This window comes from Schistocerca cancellata, chromosome 4, assembly GCF_023864275.1.
Source record: "Schistocerca cancellata isolate TAMUIC-IGC-003103 chromosome 4, iqSchCanc2.1, whole genome shotgun sequence".
NCBI classification, from domain to species: domain Eukaryota; kingdom Metazoa; phylum Arthropoda; class Insecta; order Orthoptera; family Acrididae; genus Schistocerca; species Schistocerca cancellata.
Window position 1 is genome coordinate 3,222,862 of NC_064629.1, and position 23,963 is coordinate 3,246,824.

The following is a 23,963-nucleotide window of genomic DNA, read 5'->3' on the forward strand; positions in this document are numbered from 1 at the left end:
TGGGACGAAAAACTGATATTGAATTGTAACGTTCAGGGCCTCCTAATGACGATGGATCACTCAAATTGCGTCCCGATTCAATACATCGTCCTCCAGCCGACTTGACTCCATGGGTCTATTACTGCCTCGGGCACCTTATGGCCGTTCTGCTGTGAGTCTAGATTATCGAATGGGACGAAAAACTGATAGTAAATTGGAACGTTCAGGGCCTCCTAATGACGATGGAACATTCAAATTGCGTCCCGATTCAATACATCGTCCTCCAGCGGACTTGTCTCCATGGGTCTATTGCGGCCTCGGGCACCTAATGGCCGTTCTGCTGTGAGTCAAAGATTTTCGAATCGGACGAAAAACTGATCGTGAATTGTAACATTCAGGGCCACCTAATGACGATGGACCACGCAAATTGCGTCCCGATTCAATACATCGTCCTCCAGCCGAGTTGACCCCATGGGTCTATTGCTGCCTCGGGCACCTTATGGCCGTTCTGCTGTGAATCTAGATGATCGAATGTTACGAAAAACTGATAATGAATTGTAACGTTCAGGGCCACCTAATGACGATGGATCACTTAAATTCCGTCCCGATTCAATACATCGTCCTCCAGCCGACTTGTCTCCATGGGCCGGCCGAAGTGGCCGTGCGGTTAAAGGCGCTGCAGTCTGGAACCGCAAGACCGCTACGGTCGCAGGTTCGAATCCTGCCTCGGGCATGGGTGTTTGTGATGTCCTTAGGTTAGTTAGGTTTAACTAGTTCTAAGTTCTAGGGGACTAATGACCTCAGCAGTTGAGTCCCATAGTGCTCAGAGCCATTTTTTTTGTCTCCATGGGTCTATTGCTGCCTCGGGCACCTTATGGCCGTTCTGCTGTGAGTCAAAGATTTTCGAATCGGACGAAAAACTGATAGTGAATTGTAACATTCAGGGCCACCTAATGACGATGGATCACTCAAATTGCGTCCCGATTCAATACATCGTCCTCCAGCAGACTTGTCTCCATGGGTCTATTGCTGCCTCGGGCACCTTATGGCCGTTCTGCTGTGAGTCTAGATCACTCAAATTGCGTCCCGATTCAATACATCGTCCTCCAGCAGACTTGTCTCCATGGGTCTATTGCTGCCTCGGGCACCTTAGGGTAGGCCTGCTGTGACTCAAAGATTTTAGAATCGGACGAAAAACTGATAGTGAATTGTAATTGCGTCCCGATTCAATACATCGTCCTCCAGCAGACTTGTCTCCATGCGTCTATTGCTGCCTCGGGCACCTTATGGCCGTTCTTCTGTGAGTCAAAGATTTTCGAATCGGACGAAAAACTGATAGTGAATTGTAACGTTCAGGGCCACCTAATGACGGTGGGTCACTCAAATTGCGTCCCGATTCAATACATCGTCCTCCAGCAGACTTGTCTCCATGGGTCTATTGCTGCCTCGGGCACCTTATGGCCGTTCTGCTGTGAGTCTAGATTATCGAATGGGACGAAAAACTGATAGTGAATTGTAACATTCAGGGCCACCTAACGACGATGGATCACTCAAATTGCGTCCCGATTCAATACATCGTCCTCCAGCCGACTTGACTCCAGGGGTCTATTGCTGCCACGGGCACCTTATGGCCGTTCTGCTGTGAGTCTAGATTATCGAATGGGACGATAAACTGATAGTGAATTGTAACGTTCAGGGCCTCCTAATGACGATGGATCACTCAAATTGCGTCCCGATTCAATACATCGTCCTTCAGCAGACTTGACTTCATGGGTCTATTGCTGCCCTTGGGCACCTTATGGCCGTTCTGCTGTGAGTCAAAGATTTTCGAATCGGACGAAAAACTGATAGTGAATTGTAACTTTCAGGGCCACCTAATGACGATGGATCACTCAAATTGCGTCCCGATTCAATACATCGTCCTCCAGCCGACTTGTCTCCATGGGTCTATTGCTGCCTCGGGCACCTTATGGCCGTTCTGCTATGAGTCAAGGATTTTCGCATCGGACGAAAAACTGATAGTAAATTGGAACGTTCAGGGCCTCCTAATGACGATGGAACATTCAAATTGCGTCCCGATTCAATACATCGTCCTCCAGCGGACTTGTCTCCATGGGTCTATTGCTGCCTCGGGCACCTAATGGCCGTTCTGCTGTGAGTCAAAGATTTTCGAATCGGACGAAAAACTGATCGTGAATTGTAACATTCAGGGCCACCTAATGACGATGGACCACGCAAATTGCGTCCCGATTCAATACATCGTCCTCCAGCCGAGTTGACTCCATGGGTCTATTGCTGCCTCGGGCACCTTATGGCCGTTCTGCTGTGAATCTAGATTATCGAATGGGACGAAAAACTGATAATGAATTGTAACGTTCAGGGCCACCTAATGACGATGGATCACTTAAATTGCGTCCCGATTCAATACATCGTCCTCCAGCCGACTTGTCTCCATGGGTCTATTGCTGCCTCGGGCACCTTATGGCCGTTCTGCTGTGAGTCAAAGATTTTCGAATTGGACGAAAAACTGATAGTGAATTGTAACATTCAGGGCCACCTAATGACGATGGATCACTCAAATTGCGTCCCGATTCAATACATCGTCCTCCAGCAGACTTGTCTCCATGGGTTTATTGTTGCCTCGGGCACCTTATGGCCGTTCTTCTGTGAGTCAAAGATTTTCGAATCGGACGAAAAACTGATAGTGAATTGTAACATTCAGGGCCACCTAATGACGATGGACCACGCTAATTGCGTCCCGATTCAATACATCGTCCTCCAGCCGAGTTGACTCCATGGGTCTATTGCTGCCTCGGGCACATTATGGCCGTTCTGCTGTGAATCGATTATCGAATGGGACGAAAAACTGATAAAGAATTGTAACGTTCAGGACCACCTAATGACGATGGATCACTCAAATTGCGTCCCGATTCAATACATCGTCCTCCAGCAGACTTGACTTCATGGGTCTATTGCTGCCTCGGGCACCTTATGGCCGTTCTGCTGTGAGTCAAAGATTTTCGAATCGGACGAAAAACTGATAGTGAATTGTAACTTTCAGGGCCACCTAATGACGATGGACCACTCAAATTGCGTCCCGATTCAATACATCGTCCTCCAGCAGACTTGTCTCCATGGGTCGATTGCTGCCTCGGGCACCTTATGGCCGTTCTGCTGTGAGTCAAAGATTTTCGAATCGGACGAAAAACTGATAGTGATTTGTAACATTCAGGGCCACCTAATGACGATGGACCACACAAATTGCGTCCCGATTCAGTACATCGTCCACTAGCCGACTTGACTCCATGGGACTATTGCTGCCTCGGGCACCTTATGGCCGTTCTGCTGTGAGTCTATGGGGAATGGGATGAAAAAGTGATAGTGAATTGTAGCGTTCAGGGCCACCTAATGACGATGAATCACTCAAATTGCGTCCCGATTCAATACATCGTCCTCCAGCAGACTTGTCTCCATGGGTCTATTGCTGCCTCGGGCACCTTATAGCAGGGCCTGCTGTGACTCAAAGATTTTAGAATCGGACGAAAAACTGATAGTGAATTGTAACGTTCAGGGCCTCCTAATGACGATGGAACACACAAATTGCGTCCCGATTCAATACATCGTCCTCCAGCAGACTTGTCTCCATGGGTCTATTGCTGCCTCGGGCACCTTATGGCCGTTCTGCTGTGAGTCTAGATTATCGAATGGGACGAAAAACTGATAGTGAATTGTATCGTTCAGGGCCACCTAATGACGATGGATCACTCAAATTGCGTCCCGATTCAATACATCGTCCTCCAGCCGACTTGACTCCATGGGTCTATTGCTGCCTCGGGCACCTTATGGCCGTTCTGCTGTGAGTCTAGATTATCGAATGGGACGAAAAACTGATAGTGAATTGTAACGTTCAGGGCCACCTAATGACGATGGATCACTCAAATTGCGTCCCGATTCAATACATCGTCCTCCAGCAGACTTGTCTCCATGGGTCTATTGCTGCCTCGGGCACCTAATGGCCGTTCTGCTGTGAGTCAAAGATTTTCGAATCGGACGAAAAACTGATAGTGAATTGTATCATTCAGGGCCACCTAATGACGATGGACCACGCAAATTGCGTCCCGATTCAATACATCGTCCTCCAGCCGAGTTGACTCCATGGGTCTATTGCTGCCTCGGGCACCTTATGGCCGTTCTGCTGTGAGTCTAGATTATCGAATGGGACGAAAAACTGATAGTGAATTGTAACGTACAAGGCCACCTAATGACGATGGATCACTCAAATTGCGTCCCGATTCAATACATCGTCCTCCAGCAGACTTGTCTCCATGGGTCTATTGCTGCCTCGGGCACCTTATGGCCTTTCTGCTGTGAGTCAAAGATTTTCGAATCGGACGAAAAACTGATAGTGAATTGTAACGTTCAGGGCTACCTAATGACGATGGATCACTCAAATTGCGTCCCGATTCAATACATCGTCCTCCAGCCGACTTGACTCCATGGGTCTATTGCTGCCTCGGGCACCTTATGGCCGTTCTGCTGTGAGTCTAGATTATCGAATGGGACAAAAAACTGATAGTGAATTGTAACGTTCAGGGCCTCCTAATGACGATGGATCACTCAAATTGCGTCCCGATTCAATACATCGTCCTCCAGCCGACTTGACTCCATGGGTCTATAGCTGCCTCGGGCACCTTATGGCCGTTCTGCTGTGAGTCTAGATTATCGAATGGGACGAAAAACTGATAGTGAATTGTAACGTTCAGGGCCTCCTAATGACGATGGATCACTCAAATTGCGTCCCGATTCAATACATCGTCCTCCAGCCGACTTGACTCCATGGGTCTATTGCTGCCTCGGGCACCTTAAGGCGTGCTGCTGTGAGTCTAGATTATCGAATGGGACGAAAAACTGATAGTGAATTGTAACGTTCAGGGCCTCCTAATGACGATGGATCACTCAAATTGCGTCCCGATTCAATACATCGTCCTCCAGCCGACTTGACTCCATGGGTCTATTGCTGCCTCGGGCACCTTATGGCCGTTCTGCTGTGAGTCTACATTATCGAATGGGACGAAAAACTGATAGTGAATTGTAACGTTCAGGGCCACCTAATGACGATGGATCTCTCAAATTGCGTCCCGATTCAATACATCGTGCTCCAGCCGACTTGACTCCATGGGTCTATTGCTGCCTCGGGCACCTTATTGCCGTTCTGCTGTGGGTCTAGATTATCGAATGGGACGAAAAACTGATATTGAATTGTAACGTTCAGGGCCTCCTAATGACGATGGATCACTCAAATTGCGTCCCGATTCAATACATCGTCCTCCAGCGGACTTGTCTCCATGGGTCTATTGCGGCCTCGGGCACCTAATGGCCGTTCTGCTGTGAGTCAAAGATTTTCGAATCGGACGAAAAACTGATCGTGAATTGCAACATTCAGGGCCACCTAATGACGATGGACCACGCAAATTGCGTCCCGATTCAATACATCGTCCTCCAGCCGAGTTGACCCCATGGGTCTATTGCTGCCTCGGGCACCTTATGGCCGTTCTGCTGTGAATCTAGATTATCGAATGGGACGAAAAACAGATAATGAATTGTAACGTTCAGGGCCACCTAATGACGATGGATCACTTAAATTGCGTCCCGATTCAATACATCGTCCTCCAGCCGACTTGTCTCCATGGGTCCATTGCTGCCTCGGGCACCTTATGGCCGTTCTGCTGTGAGTCAAAGATTTTCGAATGGGACGAAAAACTGATAGTGAATTGTAACATTCAGGGCCACCTAATGACGATGGATCACTCAAATTGCGTCCCGATTCAATACATCGTCCTCCAGCAGACTTGTCTCCATGGGTCTATTGCTGCCTCGGGCACCTTATGGCCGTTCTGCTGTGAGTCTAGATCACTCAAATTGCGTCCCGATTCAATACATCGTCCTCCAGCAGACTTGTCTCCATGGGTCTATTGCTGCCTCGGGCACCTTAGGGTAGGCCTGCTGTGACTCAAAGATTTTAAAATCGGACGAAAAACTGATAGTGAATTGTAATTGCGTCCCGATTCAATATATCGTCCTCCAGCAGACTTGTCTCCATGCGTCTATTGCTGCCTCGGGCACCTTATGGCCGTTCTGCTGTGAGTCAAAGAATTTCGAATCGGACGAAAAACTGATAGTGAATTGTAACGTTCAGGGCCACCTAATGACGATGGATCACTCAAATTGCGTCCCGATTCAATACATCGTCCTCCCGTCGACTTGACTCCATGGGTCTATTGCTGCCTCGGGCACCTTATGGCCGTTCTGCTGTGAGTCTAGATTATCGAATGGGAGAAAAAACTGATAGTGAATTGTAACGTTCACGGCCTCCTAATGACGATGGATCACTCAAAATGCGTCACGATTCAATACATCGTCCTCCAGCAGACTTGTCTCCATGGGTCTATTGCTGCCTCGGGCACCTTATGGCCGTTCTGCTGTGAGTCTAGATTATCGAATGGGACGAAAAACTGATAGTGAATTGTAACGTTCAGGGCCACCTAACGACGATGGATCACTCAAATTACGTCCCGATTCAATACATCGTCCTCCAGCCGACTTGACTCCATGGGTCTATTGCTGCCTCGGGCACCTTATGGCCGTTCTGCTGTGAGTCTAGATTATCGAATGGGACGAAAAACTGATAGTGAATTGTAACGTTCAGGGCCTCCTAATGACGATGGATCACTCAAATTGCGTCCCGATTCAATACATCGTCCTCCAGCAGACTTGACTTCATGGGTCTATTGCTGCCTCGGGCACCTTATGGCCGTTCTGCTGTGAGTCAAAGATTTTCGAATCGGACGAAAAACTGATAGTGAATTGTAACTTTCAGGGCCACCTAATGACGATGGATCACTCAAATTGGGTCCCGATTCAATACATCGTCCTCCAGCCGACTTGTCTCCATGGGTCTATTGCTGCCTCGGGCACCTTATGGCCGTTCTGCTGTGAGTCAAAGATTTTCGAATCGGACGAAAAACTGATAGTGAATTGTAACATTCAGGGCCACCTAATGACGATGGATCACTCAAATTGCGTCCCGATTCAATACATCGTCCTCCAGCAGACTTGTCTCCATGGGTTTATTGTTGCCTCGGGCACCTTATGGCCGTTCTTCTGTGAGTCAAAGATTTTCGAATCGGACGAAAAACTGATAGTGAATTGTAACATTCAGGGCCACCTAATGACGATGGACCACGCTAATTGCGTCCCGATTCAATACATCGTCCTCCAGCCGAGTTGACTCCATGGGTCTATTGCTGCCTCGGGCACCGTATGGCCGTTCTGCTGTGAATCGATTATCGAATGGGACGAAAAACTGATAAAGAATTGTAACGTTCAGGGCCACCTAATGACGATGGATCACTCAAATTGCGTCCCGATTGAATACATCGTCCTCCAGCAGACTTGACTTCATGGGTCTATTGCTGCCTCGGGCACCTTATGGCCGTTCTGCTGTGAGTCAAAGATCTTCGAATCGGACGAAAAACTGATAGTGAATTGTAACTTTCAGGGCCACCTAATGACGATGGACCACTCAAATTGCGTCCCGATTCAATACATCGTCCTCCAGCAGACTTGTCTCCATGGGTCGATTGCTGCCTCGGGCACCTTATGGCCGTTCTGCTGTGAGTCAAAGATTTTCGAATCGGACGAAAAACTGATAGTGATTTGTAACATTCAGGGCCACCTAATGACGATGGACCACACAAATTGCGTCCCGATTCAGTACATCGTCCACTAGCCGACTTGACTCCATGGGACTATTGCTGCCTCGGGCACCTTATGGCCGTTCTGCTGTGGGTCTATGGGGAATGGGATGAAAAAGTGATAGTGAATTGCAGCGTTCAGGGCCACCTAATGACGATGGATCACTCAAATTGCGTCCCGATTCAATACATCGTCCTCCAGCAGACTTGTCTCCATGGGTCTATTGCTGCCTCGGGCACCTTATAGCAGGGCCTGCTGTGACTCAAAGATTTTAGAATCGGACGAAAAACTGATAGTGAATTGTAACGTTCAGGGCCTCCTAATGACGATGGTACACACAAATTGCGTCCCGATTCAATACATCGTCCTCCAGCAGACTTGTCTCCATGGGTCTATTGCTGCCTCGGGCACCTTATGGCCGTTCTGCTGTGAGTCTAGATTATCGAATGGGACGAAAAACTGATAGTGAATTGTATCGTTCAGAGCCACCTAATGACGATGGATCACTCAAATTGCGTCCCGATTCAATAGATCGTCCTCCAGCCGACTTGTCTCCATGGGTCTATTGCTGCCTCGGGCACCTTATGGCCGTTCTGCTGTGAGTCTAGATTATCGAATGGGACGAAAAACTGATAGTGAATTAAAACGTTCAGGGCCTCCTAATGACGATGGATCACTCAAATTGTGTCCCGATTCAATACATCGTCCTCCAGCCGACTTGACTCCATGGGTCTGTTGCTGCCTCGGGCACCTTATGGCCGTTCTGCTGTGAGTCTAGATTATCGAATCGGACGAAAAACTGATAGTGAATTGTAACGTTCAGGGCCTCCTAATGACGATGGATCACTCAAATTGCGTCCCGATTCAATACATCGTCCTCCAGCAGACTTGTCTCCATGGGTCTATTGCTGCCTCGGGCACCTAATGGCCGTTCTGCTGTGAGTCAAAGATTTTCGAATCGGACGAAAAACTGATAGTGAATTGTATCATTCAGGGCCACCTAATGACGATGGACAACGCAAATTGCGTCCCGATTCAATACATCGTCCTCCAGCCGAGTTGACTCCATGGGTCTATTGCTGCCTCGGGCACCTTATGGCCGTTCTGCTGTGAGTCTAGATTATCGAATGGGACGAAAAACTGATATTGAATGGTAACGTTCAAGGCCACCTAATGTTGATGGTTCACTCAAATTGCGTCCCGATTCAATACATCGTCCTCCAGCAGACTTGTCTCCATGGGTCTATTGCTGCCTCGGGCACCTTATGGCCGTTCTGCTGTGAGTCAAAGATTTTCGAATCGGACGAAAAACTGATAGTGAATTGTAACGTTCAGGGCTACCTAATGACGATGGATCACTCAAATTGCGTCCCGATTCAATACATCGTCCTCCAGCCGACTTGACTCCATGGGTCTATTGCTGCCTCGGGCACCTTATGGCCGTTCTGCTGTGAGTCTAGATTATCGAATGGGACAAAAAACTGATAGTGAATTGTAACGTTCAGGGCCTCCTAATGACGATGGATCACTCAAATTGCGTCCCGATTCAATACATCGTCCTCCAGCCGACTTGACTCCATGGGTCTATAGCTGCCTCGGGCACCTTATGGCCGTTCTGCTGTGAGTCTAGATTATCGAATGGGACGAAAAACTGATAGTGAATTGTAACGTTCAGGGCCTCCTAATGACGATGGATCACTCAAATTGCGTCCCGATTCAATACATCGTCCTCCAGCCGACTTGACTCCATGGGTCTATTGCTGCCTCGGGCACCTTAAGGCGTGCTGCTGTGAGTCTAGATTATCGAATGGGACGAAAAACTGATAGTGAATTGTAACGTTCAGGGCCTCCTAATGACGATGGATCACTCAAATTGCGTCCCGATTCAATACATCGTCCTCCAGCCGACTTGACTCCATGGGTCTATTGCTGCCTCGGGCACCTTATGGCCGTTCTGCTGTGAGTCTAGATTATCGAATGGGACAAAAAACTGATAGTGAATTGTAACGTTCAGGGCCTCCTAATGACGATGGATCACTCAAATTGCGTCCCGATTCAATACATCGTCCTCCAGCAGACTAGTCTCCATGGGTCTATTGCTGCCTCGGGCACCTTATGGCCGTTCTGCTGTGCGTCTAGATTATCGAATGGGACGAAAAACTGATAGTGAATAGTAACGTTCAGGGCCACCTAATGACGATGGATCTCTCAAATTGCGTCCCGATTCAATACATCGTCCTCCAGCCGACTTGACTCCATGGGTCTATTGCTGCCTCGGGCACCTTATGGCCGTTCTGCTGTGGGTCTAGGTTATCGAATGGGACGAAAAACTGATATTGAATTGTAACGTTCAGGGCCTCCTAATGACGATGGATCACTCAAATTGCGTTCCGATTCAATACATCGTCCTCCAGCCGACTTGACTCCATGGGTCTATTACTGCCTCGGGCACCTTATGGCCGTTCTGCTGTGAGTCTAGATTATCGAATGGGACGAAAAACTGATAGTAAATTGGAACGTTCAGGGCCTCCTAATGACGATGGAACATTCAAATTGCGTCCCGATTCAATACATCGTCCTCCAGCGGACTTGTCTCCATGGGTCTATTGGTGCCTCGTTCACCTAATGGCCGTTCTGCTGTGAGTCAAAGATTTTCGAATCGGACGAAAAACTGATCGTGAATTGTAACATTCAGGGCCACCTAATGACGATGGAACACTCAAATTGCGTCCCGATTCAATACATCGTCCACCAGCAGACTTGTCTCCATGGGTCAATTGCTGCCTCGGGCACCTTATGGCCGTTCTGCTGTGAGTCTAGATCACTCAAATTGCGTCCCGATTCAATACATCGTCCTCCAGCAGACTTGTCTCCATGGGTCTATTGCTGCCTCGGGCACCTTAGGGTAGGCCTGCTGTGACTCAAAGATTTTAGAATCGGACGAAAAACTGATAGTGAATTGTAATTGCGTCCCGATTCAATACATCGTCCTCCAGCAGACTTGTCTACATGCGTCTATTGCTGCCTCGGGCACCTTATGGCCGTTCTGCTGTGAGTCAAAGATTTTCGAATCGGACGAAAAACTGATAGTGAATTGTAACGTTCAGGGCCACCTAATGACGATGGATCACTCAAATTGCGTCCCGATTCAATACATCGTCCTCCCGTCGACTTGACTCCATGGGTCTATTGCTGCCTCGGGCACCTTATGGCCGTTCTGCAGTGAGTCTAGATTATCGAATGGTACGAAAAACTGATAGTGAATTGTAACGTTCAGGGCCTCCTAATGACGATGGATCACTCAAATTGCGTCCCGATTCAATACATCGTCCTCCAGCAGACTTGACTTCATGGGTCTATTGCTGCCTCGGGCACCTTATGGCCGTTCTGCTGTGAGTCAAAGATTTTCGAATCGGACGAAAAACTGATAGTGAATTGTAACTTTCAGTGCCACCTAATGACGATGGATCACTCAAATTGCGTCCCGATTCAATACATCGTCCTCCAGCCGACTTGTCTCCATGGGTCTATTGCTGCCTCGGGCACCTTATGGCCGTTCTGCTATGAGTCAAGGATTTTCGCATCGGACGAAAAACTGATAGTAAATTGGAACGTTCAGGGCCTCCTAATGACGATGGATCTCTCAAATTGCGTCCCGATTCAATACATCATCCTCCAGCCGACTTGACTCCATGGGTCTATTGCTGCCTCGGGCACCTTATGGCCGTTCTGCTGTGGGTCTAGATTATCGAATGGGATGAAAAACTGATATTGAATTGTAACGTTCAGGGCCTCCTAATGACGATGGATCACTCAAATTGCGTCCCGATTCAATACATCGTCCTCCAGCCGAGTTGACTCCATGGGTCTATTGCTGCCTCGGGCACCTTATGGCCGTTCTGTTGTGAATCGATTATCGAATGGGACGAAAAACTGATAAAGAATTGTAACGTTCAGGGCCACCTAATGACGATGGATCACTCAAATTGCGTCCCGATTCAATACATCGTCCTCCAGCAGACTAGTCTCCATGGGTCTATTGCTGCCTCGGGCACCTTATGGCCGTTCTGCTGTGCGTCTAGATTATCGAATGGGACGAAAAACTGATAGTGAATTGTAACGTTCAGGGCCACCTAATGACGATGGATCTCTCAAATTGCGTCCCGATTCAATACATCGTCCTCCAGCCGACTTGACTCCATGGGTCTATTGCTGCCTCGGGCACCTTATGGCCGTTCTTCTGTGGGTCTAGATTATCTAATGGGATGAAAAACTGATATTGAATTGTAACGTTCAGGGCCTCCTAATGACGATGGATCACTCAAATTGCGTCCCGATTCAATACATCGTCCTCCAGCCGACTTGACTCCATGGGTCTATTACTGCCTCGGGCACCTTATGGCCGTTCTGCTGTGAGTCTAGATTATCGAATGGGACGAAAAACTGATAGTAAATTGGAACGTTCAGGGCCTCCTAATGACGATGGAACATTCAAATTGCGTCCCGATTCAATACATCGTCCTCCAGCGGACTTGTCTCCATGGGTCTATTGCTGCCTCGGGCACCTAATGGCCGTTCTGCTGTGAGTCAAAGATTTTCGAATCGGACGAAAAATTGATCGTGAATTGTAACATTCAGGGCCACCTAATGACGATGGATCACTCAAATTGCGTCCCGATTCAATACATCGTCCTCCAGCAGACTTGTCTCCATGGGTCTATTGCTGCCTCGGGCACCTTATGGCCGTTCTGCTGTGAGTCTAGATTATCGAATGGGACGAAAAACTGATAGTGAATTGTAACGTTCAGGGCCACCTAATGACGATGGATCTCTCAAATTGCGTCCCGATTCAATACATCGTCCTCCAGCCGACATGACTCCATGGGTCTATTGCTGCCTCGGGCACCTTATGGCCGTTCTGCTGTGGGTCTAGATTATCGAATGGGACGAAAAACTGATATTGAATTGTAACGTACAGGGCCTCCTAATGACGATGGATCACTCAAATTGCGTCCCGATTCAATACATCGTCCTCCAGCCGACTTGACTCCATGGGTCTATTACTGCCTCGGGCACCTTATGGCCGTTCTGCTGTGAGTCTAGATTATCGAATGGGACGAAAAACTGATAGTAAATTGGAACGTTCAGGGCCTCCTAATGACGATGGAACATTCAAATTGCGTCCCGATTCAATACATCGTCCTCCAGCGGACTTGTCTCCATGGGTCTATTGCGGCCTCGGGCACCTTATGGCCGTTCTGCTGTGAGTCTAGATTATCGAATGGGACGAAAAACTGATAGTGAATTGTAACGTTCAGGGCCACCTAATGACGATGGATCTCTCAAATTGCGTCCCGATTCAATACATCGTCCTCCAGCCGACATGACTCCATGGGTCTATTGCTGCCTCGGGCACCTTATGGCCGTTCTGCTGTGGGTCTAGATTATCGAATGGGACGAAAAACTGATATTGAATTGTAACGTACAGGGCCTCCTAATGACGATGGATCACTCAAATTGCGTCCCGATTCAATACATCGTCCTCCAGCCGAGTTGACCCCATGGGTCTATTGCTGCCTCGGGCACCTTACGGCCGTTCTGCTGTGAATCTAGATTATCGAATGGGACGAAAAAAAGATAATGAATTGTAACGTTCAGGGCCACCCAATGACGATGGATCACTTAAATTGCGTCCCGATTCAATACATCGTCCTCCAGCCGACTTGTCTCCATGGGTCTATTGCTGCCTCGGGCACCTTATGGCCGTTCTGCTGTGAGTCTAGATCACTCAAATTGCGTCCCGATTCAATACATCGTCCTCCAGCAGACTTGTCTCCATGGGTCTATTGCTGCCTCGGGCACCTTAGGGTAGGCCTGCTGTGACTCAAAGATTTTAGAATCGGACGAAAAACTGATAGTGAATTGTAATTGCGTCCCGATTCAATACATCGTCCTCCAGCAGACTTGTCTCCATGGGTCTATTGCTGCCTCGGGCACCTTATGGCCGTTCTGCTGTGAGTCAAAGATTTTCGAATCGGACGAAAAACTGATAGTGAATTGTAACGTTCAGGGCCACCTAATGACGATGGATCACTCAAATTGCGTCCCGATTCAATACATCGTCCTCCAGCCGACTTGACTCCATGGGTCTATTGCTGCCTCGGGCACCTTATGGCCGTTCTGCTGTGAGTCTAGATTATCGAATGGGACGAAAAACTGATAGTGAATTGTAACGTTCAGGGCCTCCTAATGACGATGGATCACTCAAATTGCGTCCCGATTCAAAACATCGTCCTCCAGCAGACTTGACTTCATGGGTCTATTGCTGCCTCGGGCACCTTATGGCCGTTCTGCTGTGAGTCAAAGATTTTCGAATCGGACGAAAAACTGATAGTGAATTGTAACTTTCAGGGCCACCTAATGACGATGAATCACTCAAATTGCGTCCCGATTCAATACATCGTCCTCCAGCCGACTTGTCTCCATGGGTCTATTGCTGCCTCGGGCACCTTATGGCCGTTCTGCTATGAGTCAAGGATTTTCGCATCGGACGAAAAACTGATAGTAAATTGGAACGTTCAGGGCCTCCTAATGACGATGGAACATTCAAATTGCGTCCCGATTCAATACATCGTCCTCCAGCGGACTTGTCTCCATGGGTCTATTGCTGCCTCGGGCACCTAATGGCCGTTCTGCTGTGAGTCAAAGATTTTCGAATCGGACGAAAAACTGATCGTAAATTGTAACATTCAGGGCCACCTAATGACGATGGATCACTCAAATTGCGTCCCGATTCAATACATCGTCCTCCAGCAGACTTGTCTCCATGGGTCTATTGCTGCCTCGGGCACCTTATGGCCGTTCTGCTGTGAGTCTAGATTATCGAATGGGACGAAAAACTGATAGTGAATTGTAACGTTCAGGGCCACCTAATGACGATGGATCACTCAAATTGCGTCCCGATTCAATACATCGTCCTCCAGCCGACTTGACTCCATGGGTCTATTACTGCCTCGGGCACCTTATGGCCGTTCTGCTGTGAGTCTAGATTATCGAATGGGACGAAAAACTGATAGTAAATTGGAACGTTCAGGGCCTCCTAATGACGATGGAACATTCAAATTGCGTCCCGATTCAATAGATCGTCCTCCAGCGGACTTGTCTCCATGGGTCTATTGCGGCCTCGGGCACCTAATGGCCGTTCTGCTGTGAGTCAAAGATTTTCGAATCGGACGAAAAACTGATCGTGAATTGTAACATTCAGGGCCACCTAATGACGATGGACCACGCAAATTGCGTCCCGATTCAATACATCGTCCTCCAGCCGAGTTGACCCCATGGGTCTATTGCTGCCTCGGGCACCTTATGGCCGTTCTGCTGTGGGTCTAGATTATCGAATGGGACGAAAAACTGATAATGAATTGTAACGTTCAGGGCCACCTAATGACGATGGATCACTTAAATTGCGTCCCGATTCAATACATCGTCCTCCAGCCGACTTGTCTCCATGGGTCTATTGCTGCCTCGGGCACCTTTAGGCCGTTCTGCTGTGAGTCAAAGATTTTCGAATCGGACGAAAAACTGATAGTGAATTGTAACATTCAGGGCCACCTAATGACGATGGATCACTCAAATTGCGTCCCGATTCAATACATCGTCCTCCAGCAGACTTGTCTCCATGGGTCTATTGCTGCCTCGGGCACCTTATGGCCGTTCTGCTGTGAGTCTAGATCACTCAAATTGCGTCCCGATTCAATACATCGTCCTCCAGCAGACTTGTCTCCATGGGTCTATTGCTGCCTCGGGCACCTTAGGGTAGGCCTGCTGTGACTCAAAGGATTTAGAATCGGACGAAAAACTGATAGTGAATTGTAATTGCGTCCCGATTCCATACATCGTCCTCCAGCAGACTTGTCTCCATGCGTCTATTGCTGCCTCGGGCACCTTATGGCCGTTCTGCTGTGAGTCAAAGATTTTCGAATCGGACGAAAAACTGATAGTGAATTGTAACGTTCAGGGCCACCTAATGACGATGGATCACTCAAATTGCGTCCCGATTCAATACATCGTCCTCCCGTCGACTTGACTCCATGGGTCTATTGCTGCCTCGGGCACCTTATGGCCGTTCTGCAGTGAGTCTAGATTATCGAATGGGAGAAAAAACTGATAGTGAATTATAACGTTCAGGGCCTCCTAATGACGATGGATCACTCAAATTGCGTCCCGATTCAATACATCGTCCTCCAGCAGACTTGTCTCCATGGGTCTATTGCTGCCTCGGGCACCTTATGGCCGTTCTGCTGTGAGTCTAGATTATCGAATGGGACGAAAAACTGATAGTGAATTGTAACGTTCAGGGCCACCTAACGACGATGGATCACTCAAATTGCGTCCCGATTCAATACATCGTCCTCCAGCCGACTTGACTCTATGGGTCTATTGCTGCCTCGGGCACCTTATGGCCGTTCTGCTGTGAGTCTAGATTATCGAATGGGACGAAAAACTGATAGTGAATTGTAACGTTCAGGGCCTCCTAATGACGATGGATCACTCAAATTGCGTCCCGATTCAATACATCGTCCTCCAGCAGACTTGACTTCATGGGTCTATTGCTGCCTCGGGCACCATATGGCCGTTCTGCTGTGAGTCAAAGATTTTCGAATCGGACGAAAAACTGATAGTGAATTGTAACTTTCAGGGCCACCTAATGACGATGGATCACTCAAATTGCGTCCCGATTCAATACATCGTCCTCCAGCCGACTTGTCTCCATGGGTCTATTGCTGCCTCGGGCACCTTATGGCCGTTCTGCTATGAGTCAAGGATTTTCGCATCGGACGAAAAACTGATAGTAAATTGGAACGTTGAGGGCCTCCTAATGACGATGGAACATTCAAATTGCGTCCCGATTCAATACATCGTCCCCCAGCCGACTTGTCTCCATGGGTCTATTGCTGCCTCGGGCACCTAATGGCCGTTCTGCTGTGAGTCAAAGATTTTCGAATCGGACGAAAAACTGATCGTGAATTGTAACATTCAGGGCCACCTAATGACGATGGACCACGCAAATTGCGTCCCGATTCAATACATCGTCCTCCAGCCGAGTTGACTCCATGGGTCTATTGCTGCCTCGGGCACCTTATGGCCGTTCTGCTGTGAATCTAAATTATCGAATGGGACGAAAAACTGATAATGAATTGTAACGTTCAGGGCCACCTAATGACGATGGATCACTTAAATTGCGTCCCGATTCAATACATCGTCCTCCAGCCGACTTGTCTCCATGGGTCTATAGCTGCCTCGGGCACCTTATGGCCGTTCTGCTGTGAGTCAAAGATTTTCGAATCGGACGAAATACTGATAGTGAATTGTAACATTCAGGGCCACCTAATGACGATGGATCACTCAAACTGCGTCCCGATTCAATACATCGTCCTCCAGCAGACTTGTCTCCATGGGTTTATTGTTGCCTCGGGCACCTTATGGCCGTTCTTCTGTGAGTCAAAGATTTTCGAATCGGACGAAAAACTGATAGTGAATTGTAACATTCAGGGCCACCTAATGACGATGGACCACGCTAATTGCGTCCCGATTCAATACATCGTCCTCCAGCCGAGTTGACTCCATGGGTCTATTGCTGCCTCGGGCACCTTATGGCCGTTCTGCTGTGGGTCTATGGGGAATGGGATGAAAAAGTGATAGTGAATTGTAGCGTTCAGGGCCACCTAATGACGATGGATCACTCAAATTGCGTCCCGATTCAATACATCGTCCTCCAGCAGACTTGTCTCCATGGGTCTATTGCTGCCTCGGGCACCTTATAGCAGGGCCTGCTGTGACTCAAAGATTTTAGAATCGGACGAAAAACTGATAGTGAATTGTAACGTTCAGGGCCTCATAATGACGATGGAACACACAAATTGCGTCCCGATTCAATACATCGTCCTCCAACAGACTTGTCTCCATGGGTCTATTGCTGCCTCGGGCACCTTATGGCCGTTCTGCTGTGAGTCTAGATTATCGAATGGGACGAAAAACTGATAGTGAATTAAAACGTTCAGGGCCTCCTAATGACGATGGATCACTCAAATTGTGTCCTGATTCAATACATCGTCCTCCAGCCGACTTGACTCCCTGGGTCTATTGCTGCCTCGGGCACCTTATGGCCGTTCTGCTGTGAGTCTAGATTATCGAATGGGACGAAAAACTGATAGTGAATTGTAACGTTCAGGGCCTCCTAATGACGATGGATCACTCAAATTGCGTCCCGATTCAATACATCGTCCTCCAGCAGACTTGTCTCCATGGGTCTATTGCTGCCTCGGGCACCTAATGGCCGTTCTGCTGTGAGTCAAAGTTTTTCGAATCGGACGAAAAACTGATAGTGAATTGTAACGTTCTGGGCCACCTAATGACGATGGACCACGCAAATTGCGTCCCGATTCAATACATCGTCCTCCAGCCGACTTGACTCCATGGGTCTATTGCTGCCTCGGGCACCTTATGGCCGTTCTGCTGTGAATCTAGATGATCGAATGGGACGAAAAACTGATAATGAATTGTAACGTTCAGGGCCACCTAATGACGATGGATCACTTAAATTCCGTCCCGATTCAATACATCGTCCTCCAGCCGACTTGTCTCCATGGGTCTATTGCTGCCTCGGGCACCTTATGGCCGTTCTGTTGTGAGTCTAGATTATCGAATGGGACGAAAAACTGATTGTGAATTGTAACGTTCAAGGCCACCTAATGACGATGGGTCACTCAAATTGCGTCCCGATTCAATACATCGTCCTCCAGCAGACTTGTCTCCATGGGTCTATTGCTGCCTCGGGCACCTTATGGCCGTTCTGCTGTGAGTCAAAGATTTTCGAATCGGACGAAAAAGTGATAGTGAATTGTAACGTTCAGGGCTACCTAATGACGATGGATCACTCAAATTGCGTCCCGATTCAATACATCGTCCTCCAGCCGACTTGTCTCCATGGGTCTATTGCTGCCTCGGGCACCTTATGGCCGTTCTGCTGTGAGTCTAGATTATCGAATGGGACAAAAAACTGATAGTGAATGGTAACGTTCAGGGCCTCCTAATGACGATGGATCACTCAAATTGCGTCCCGATTCAATACATCGTCCTCCAGCCGACTTGACTCCATGGGTCTATAGCTGCCTCGGGCACCTTATGGCCGTTCTGCTGTGAGTCTAGATTATCGAATGGGACGAAAAACTGATAGTGAATTGTAACGTTCAGGGCCTCCTAATGACGATGGATCACTCAAATTGCGTCCCGATTCAATACATCGTCCTCCAGCAGACTAGTCTCCATGGGTCTATTGCTGCCTCGGGCACCTTATGGCCGTTCTGCTGTGCGTCTAGATTATCGAATGGGACGAAAAACTGATAGTGAATTGTAACGTTCAGGGCCACCTAATGACGATGGATCTCTCAAATTGCGTCCCGATTCAATACATCGTCCTCCAGCCGACTTGACTCCATGGGTCTATTGCTGCCTCGGGCACCTTATGGCCGTTCTGCTGTGGGTCTAGGTTATCGAATGGGACGAAAAACTGATATTGAATTGTAACGTTCAGGGCCTCCTAATGACGATGGATCACTCAAATTGCGTCCCGATTCAATACATCGTCCTCCAGCCGACTTGACTCCATGGGTCTATTACTGCCTCGGGCACCTTATGGCCGTTCTGCTGTGAGTCTAGATTATCGAATGGGACGAAAAACTGATAGTAAATTGGAACGTTCAGGGCCTCCTAATTACGATGGAACATTCAAATTGCGTCCCGATTCAATACATCGTCCTCCAGCAGACTTGTCTCCATGGGTCTATTGCTGCCTCGGGCACCTTATGGCCGTTCTGCTGTGAGTCTAGATTATCGAATGGGACGAAAAACTGATAGTGAATTGTAACGTTCAGGGCCACCTAATGACGACGGATCTCTCAATTTGCGTCCCGATTCAATACATCGTCCTCCAGCCGACTTGACTCCATGGGTCTATTGCTGCCTCGGGCACCTTATGGCCGTTCTGCTGTGGGTCTAGATTAAGGAATGGGTAGAAAAACTGATATTGAATTGTAACGTTCAGGGCCTCCTAATGACGATGGATCACTCAAATTGCGTCCCGATTCAATACATCGTCCTCCAGCCGACTTGACTCCATGGGTCTATTACTGCCTCGGGCACCTTAGGGTAGGCCTGCTGTGACTCAAAGATTTTAGAATCGGACGAAAAACTGATAGTGAATTGTAATTGCGTCCCGACTCCATACATCGTCCTCCAGCAGACTTGTCTCCATGGGTCTATTACTGCCTCGGGCACCTTATGGCCGTTCTGCTGTGAGTCAAAGATTTTCGAATCGGACGAAAAACTGATAGTGAATTGTAACATTCAGGGCCACCTAATGACGATGGATCACTCAAATTGCGTCCCGATTCGATACATCGTCCTCCAGCAGACTTGTCTCCATGGGTCTATTGCTGCCTCGGGCACCTTATGGCCGTTCTGCTGTGAGTCTAGATCACTCAAATTGCGTCCCGATTCAATACATCGTCCTCCAGCAGACTTGTCTCCATGGGTCTATTGCTGCCTCGGGCACCTTAGGGTAGGCCTGCTGTGACTCAAAGATTTTAGAATCGGACGAAAAACTGATAGTGAATTGTAATTGCGTCCCGATTCCATACATCGTCCTCCAGCAGACTTGTCTCCATGCGTCTATTGCTGCCTCGGGCACCTTATGGCCGTTCTGCTGTGAGTCAAAGATTTTCGAATCGGACGAAAAACTGATAGTGAATTGTAACGTTCAGGGCCACCTAATGACGATGGATCACTCAAATTGCGTCCCGATTCAATACATCGTCCTCCCGTCGACTTGACTCCATGGGTCTATTGCTGCCTCGGGCACCTTATGGCCGTTCTGCTGTGAGTCTAGATTATCGAATGGGAGAAAAAACTGATAGTGAATTGTAACGTTCAGGGCCTCCTAATGACGATGGATCACTCAAATTGCGTCCCGATTCAATACATCGTCCTCCAGCAGACTTGTCTCCATGGGTCTATTGCTGCCTCGGGCACCTTATGGCCGTTCTGCTGTGAGTCTAGATTATCGAATGGGACGAAAAACTGATAGTGAATTGTAACGTTCAGGGCCACCTAACGACGATGGATCACTCAAATTGCGTCCCGATTCAATACATCGTCCTCCAGCCGACTTGACTCCATGGGTCTATTGCTGCCTCGGGCACCTTATGGCCGCTCTGCTGTGAGTCTAGATTATCGAATGGGACGAAAAACTGATAGTGAATTGTAACGTTCAGGGCCTCCTAATGACGATGGATCACTCAAATTGCGTCCCGATTCAATACATCGTCCTCCAGCAGACTTGACTTCATGGGTCTTTTGCTGCCTCGGGCACCATATGGCCGTTCTGCTGTGAGTCAAAGATTTTCGAATCGGACGAAAAACTGATAGTGAATTGTAACTTTCAGGGCCACCTAATGACGATGGATCACTCAAATTGCGTCCCGATTCAATACATCGTCCTCCAGCCGACTTGTCTCCATGGGTCTATTGCTGCCTCGGGCACCTTATGGCCGTTCTGCTATGAGTCAAGGATTTTGGCATCGGACGAAAAACTGATAGTAAATTGGAACGTTCAGGGCCTCCTAATGACGATGGAACATTCAAATTGCGTCCCGATTCAATACATCGTCCTCCAGCGGACTTGTCTCCATGGGTCTATTGCTGCCTCGGGCACCTAATGGCCGTTCTGCTGTGAGTCAAAGATTTTCGAATCGGACGAAAAACTGATCGTGAATTGTAACATTCAGGGCCACCTAATGACGATGGACCACGCAAATTGCGTCCCGATTCAATACATCGTCCTCCAGCCGAGTTGACTCCATGGGTCTATTGCTGCCTCGGGCACCTTATGGCCGTTCTGCTGTGAATCTAGGTTATCGAATGGGACGAAAAACTGATAATGAATTGTAACGTTCAGGGCCACCTAATGACGATGGATCACTTAAATTGCGTCCCGATTCAATACATCGTCCTCCAGCCGACTTGTCTCCATGGGTCTATTGCTGCCTCGGGCACCTTATGGCCGTTCTTCTGTGAGTCAAAGATTTTCGAATCGGACGAAAAACTGATAGTGAATTGTAACATTGAGGGCCACCTAATGACGATGGACCACGCTAATTGCGTCCCGATTCAATACATCGTCCTCCAGCCGAGTTGACTCCATGGGTCTATTGCTGCCTCGGGCACCTTATGGCCGTTCTGCTGTGAATCGATTATCGAATGGGACGAAAAACTGATAAAGAATTGTAACGTTCAGGGCCACCTAATGACGATGGATCACTCAAATTGCGTCCCGATTCAATACATCGTCCTCCAGCAGACTTGACTTCATGGGTCTATTGCTGCCTCGGGCACCTTATGGCCGTTCTGCTGTGAGTCAAAGATTTTCGAATCGGACGAAAAACTGATAGTGATTTGTAACATTCAGGGCCACCTAATGACGATGGACCACACAAATTGCGTCCCGATTCAGTACATCGTCCACTAGCCGACTTGACTCCATGGGACTATTGCTGCCTCGGGCACCTTATGGCCGTTCTGCTGTGGGTCTATGGGGAATGGGATGTAAAAGTGATAGTGAATTGTAGCGTTCAGGGCCACCTAATGACGATGGATCACTCAAATTGCGTCCCGATTCAATACATCGTCCTCCAGCAGACTTGTCTCCATGGGTCTATTGCTGCCTCGGGCACCTTATGGCCGTTCTGCTGTGAGTCTAGATTATCGAATGGGACGAAAAACTGATAGTGAATTGTAACGTTCAGGGCCACCTAACGACGATGGATCACTCAAATTGCGTCCCGATTCAATACATCGTCCTCCAGCCGACTTGACTCCATGGGTCTATTGCTGCCTCGGGCACCTTATGGCCGCTCTGCTGTGAGTCTAGATTATCGAATGGGACGAAAAACTGATAGTGAATTGTAACGTTCAGGGCCTCCTAATGACGATGGATCACTCAAATTGCGTCCCGATTCAATACATCGTCCTCCAGCAGACTTGTCTCCATGGGTCTATTGCTGCCTCGGGCACCTAATGGCCGTTCTGCTGTGAGTCAAAGTTTTTCGAATCGGACGAAAAACTGATAGTGAATTGTATCATTCAGGGCCACCTAATGACGATGGACCACGCAAATTGCGTCCCGATTCAATACATCGTCCTCCAGCCGAGTTGACTCCATGGGTCTATTGCTGCCTCGGGCACCTTATGGCCGTTATGTTGTGAGTCTAGATTATCGAATGGGACGAAAAACTGATTGTGAATTGTAACGTTCAAGGCCACCTAATGACGATGGATCACTCAAATTGCGTCCCGATTCAATACATCGTCCTCCAGCAGACTTGTCTCCATGGGTCTATTGCTGCCTCTGGCACCTTATGGCCGTTCTGCTGTGAGTCAAAGATTTTCGAATCGGACGAAAAACTGATAGTGAATTGTAACGTTCAGGGCTACCTAATGACGATGGATCACTCAAATTGCGTCCCGATTCAATACATCGTCCTCCAGCCGACTTGACTCCATGGGTCTATTGCTGCCTCGGGCACCTTATGGCCGTTCTGCTGTGAGTCTAGATTATCGAATGGGACAAAAAACTGATAGTGAATTGTAACGTTCAGGGCCTCCTAATGACGATGGATCACTCAAATTGCGTCCCGATACAATACATCGTCCTCCAGCCGACTTGACTCCATGGGTCTATAGCTGCCTCGGGCACCTTATGGCCGTTCTGCTGTGAGTCTAGATTATCGAATGGGACGAAAAACTGATAGTGAATTGTAACGTTCAGGGCCTCCTAATGACGATGGATCACTCAAATTGCGTCCCGATTCAATACATCGTCCTCCGGCCGACTTGACTCCATGGGTCTATTGCTGCCCCGGGCACCTTAAGGCGTGCTGCTGTGAGTCTAGATTATCGAATGGGACGAAAAACTGATAGTGAATTGTAACGTTCAGGGCCTCCTAATGACGATGGATCACTCAAATTGCGTCCCGATTCAATACATCGTCCTCCAGCCGACTTGACTCCATGGGTCTATTGCTGCCTCGGGCACCTTATGGCCGTTCTGCTGTGAGTCTAGATTATCGAATGGGACAAAAACCTGATAGTGAATTGTAACGTTCAGGGCCTCC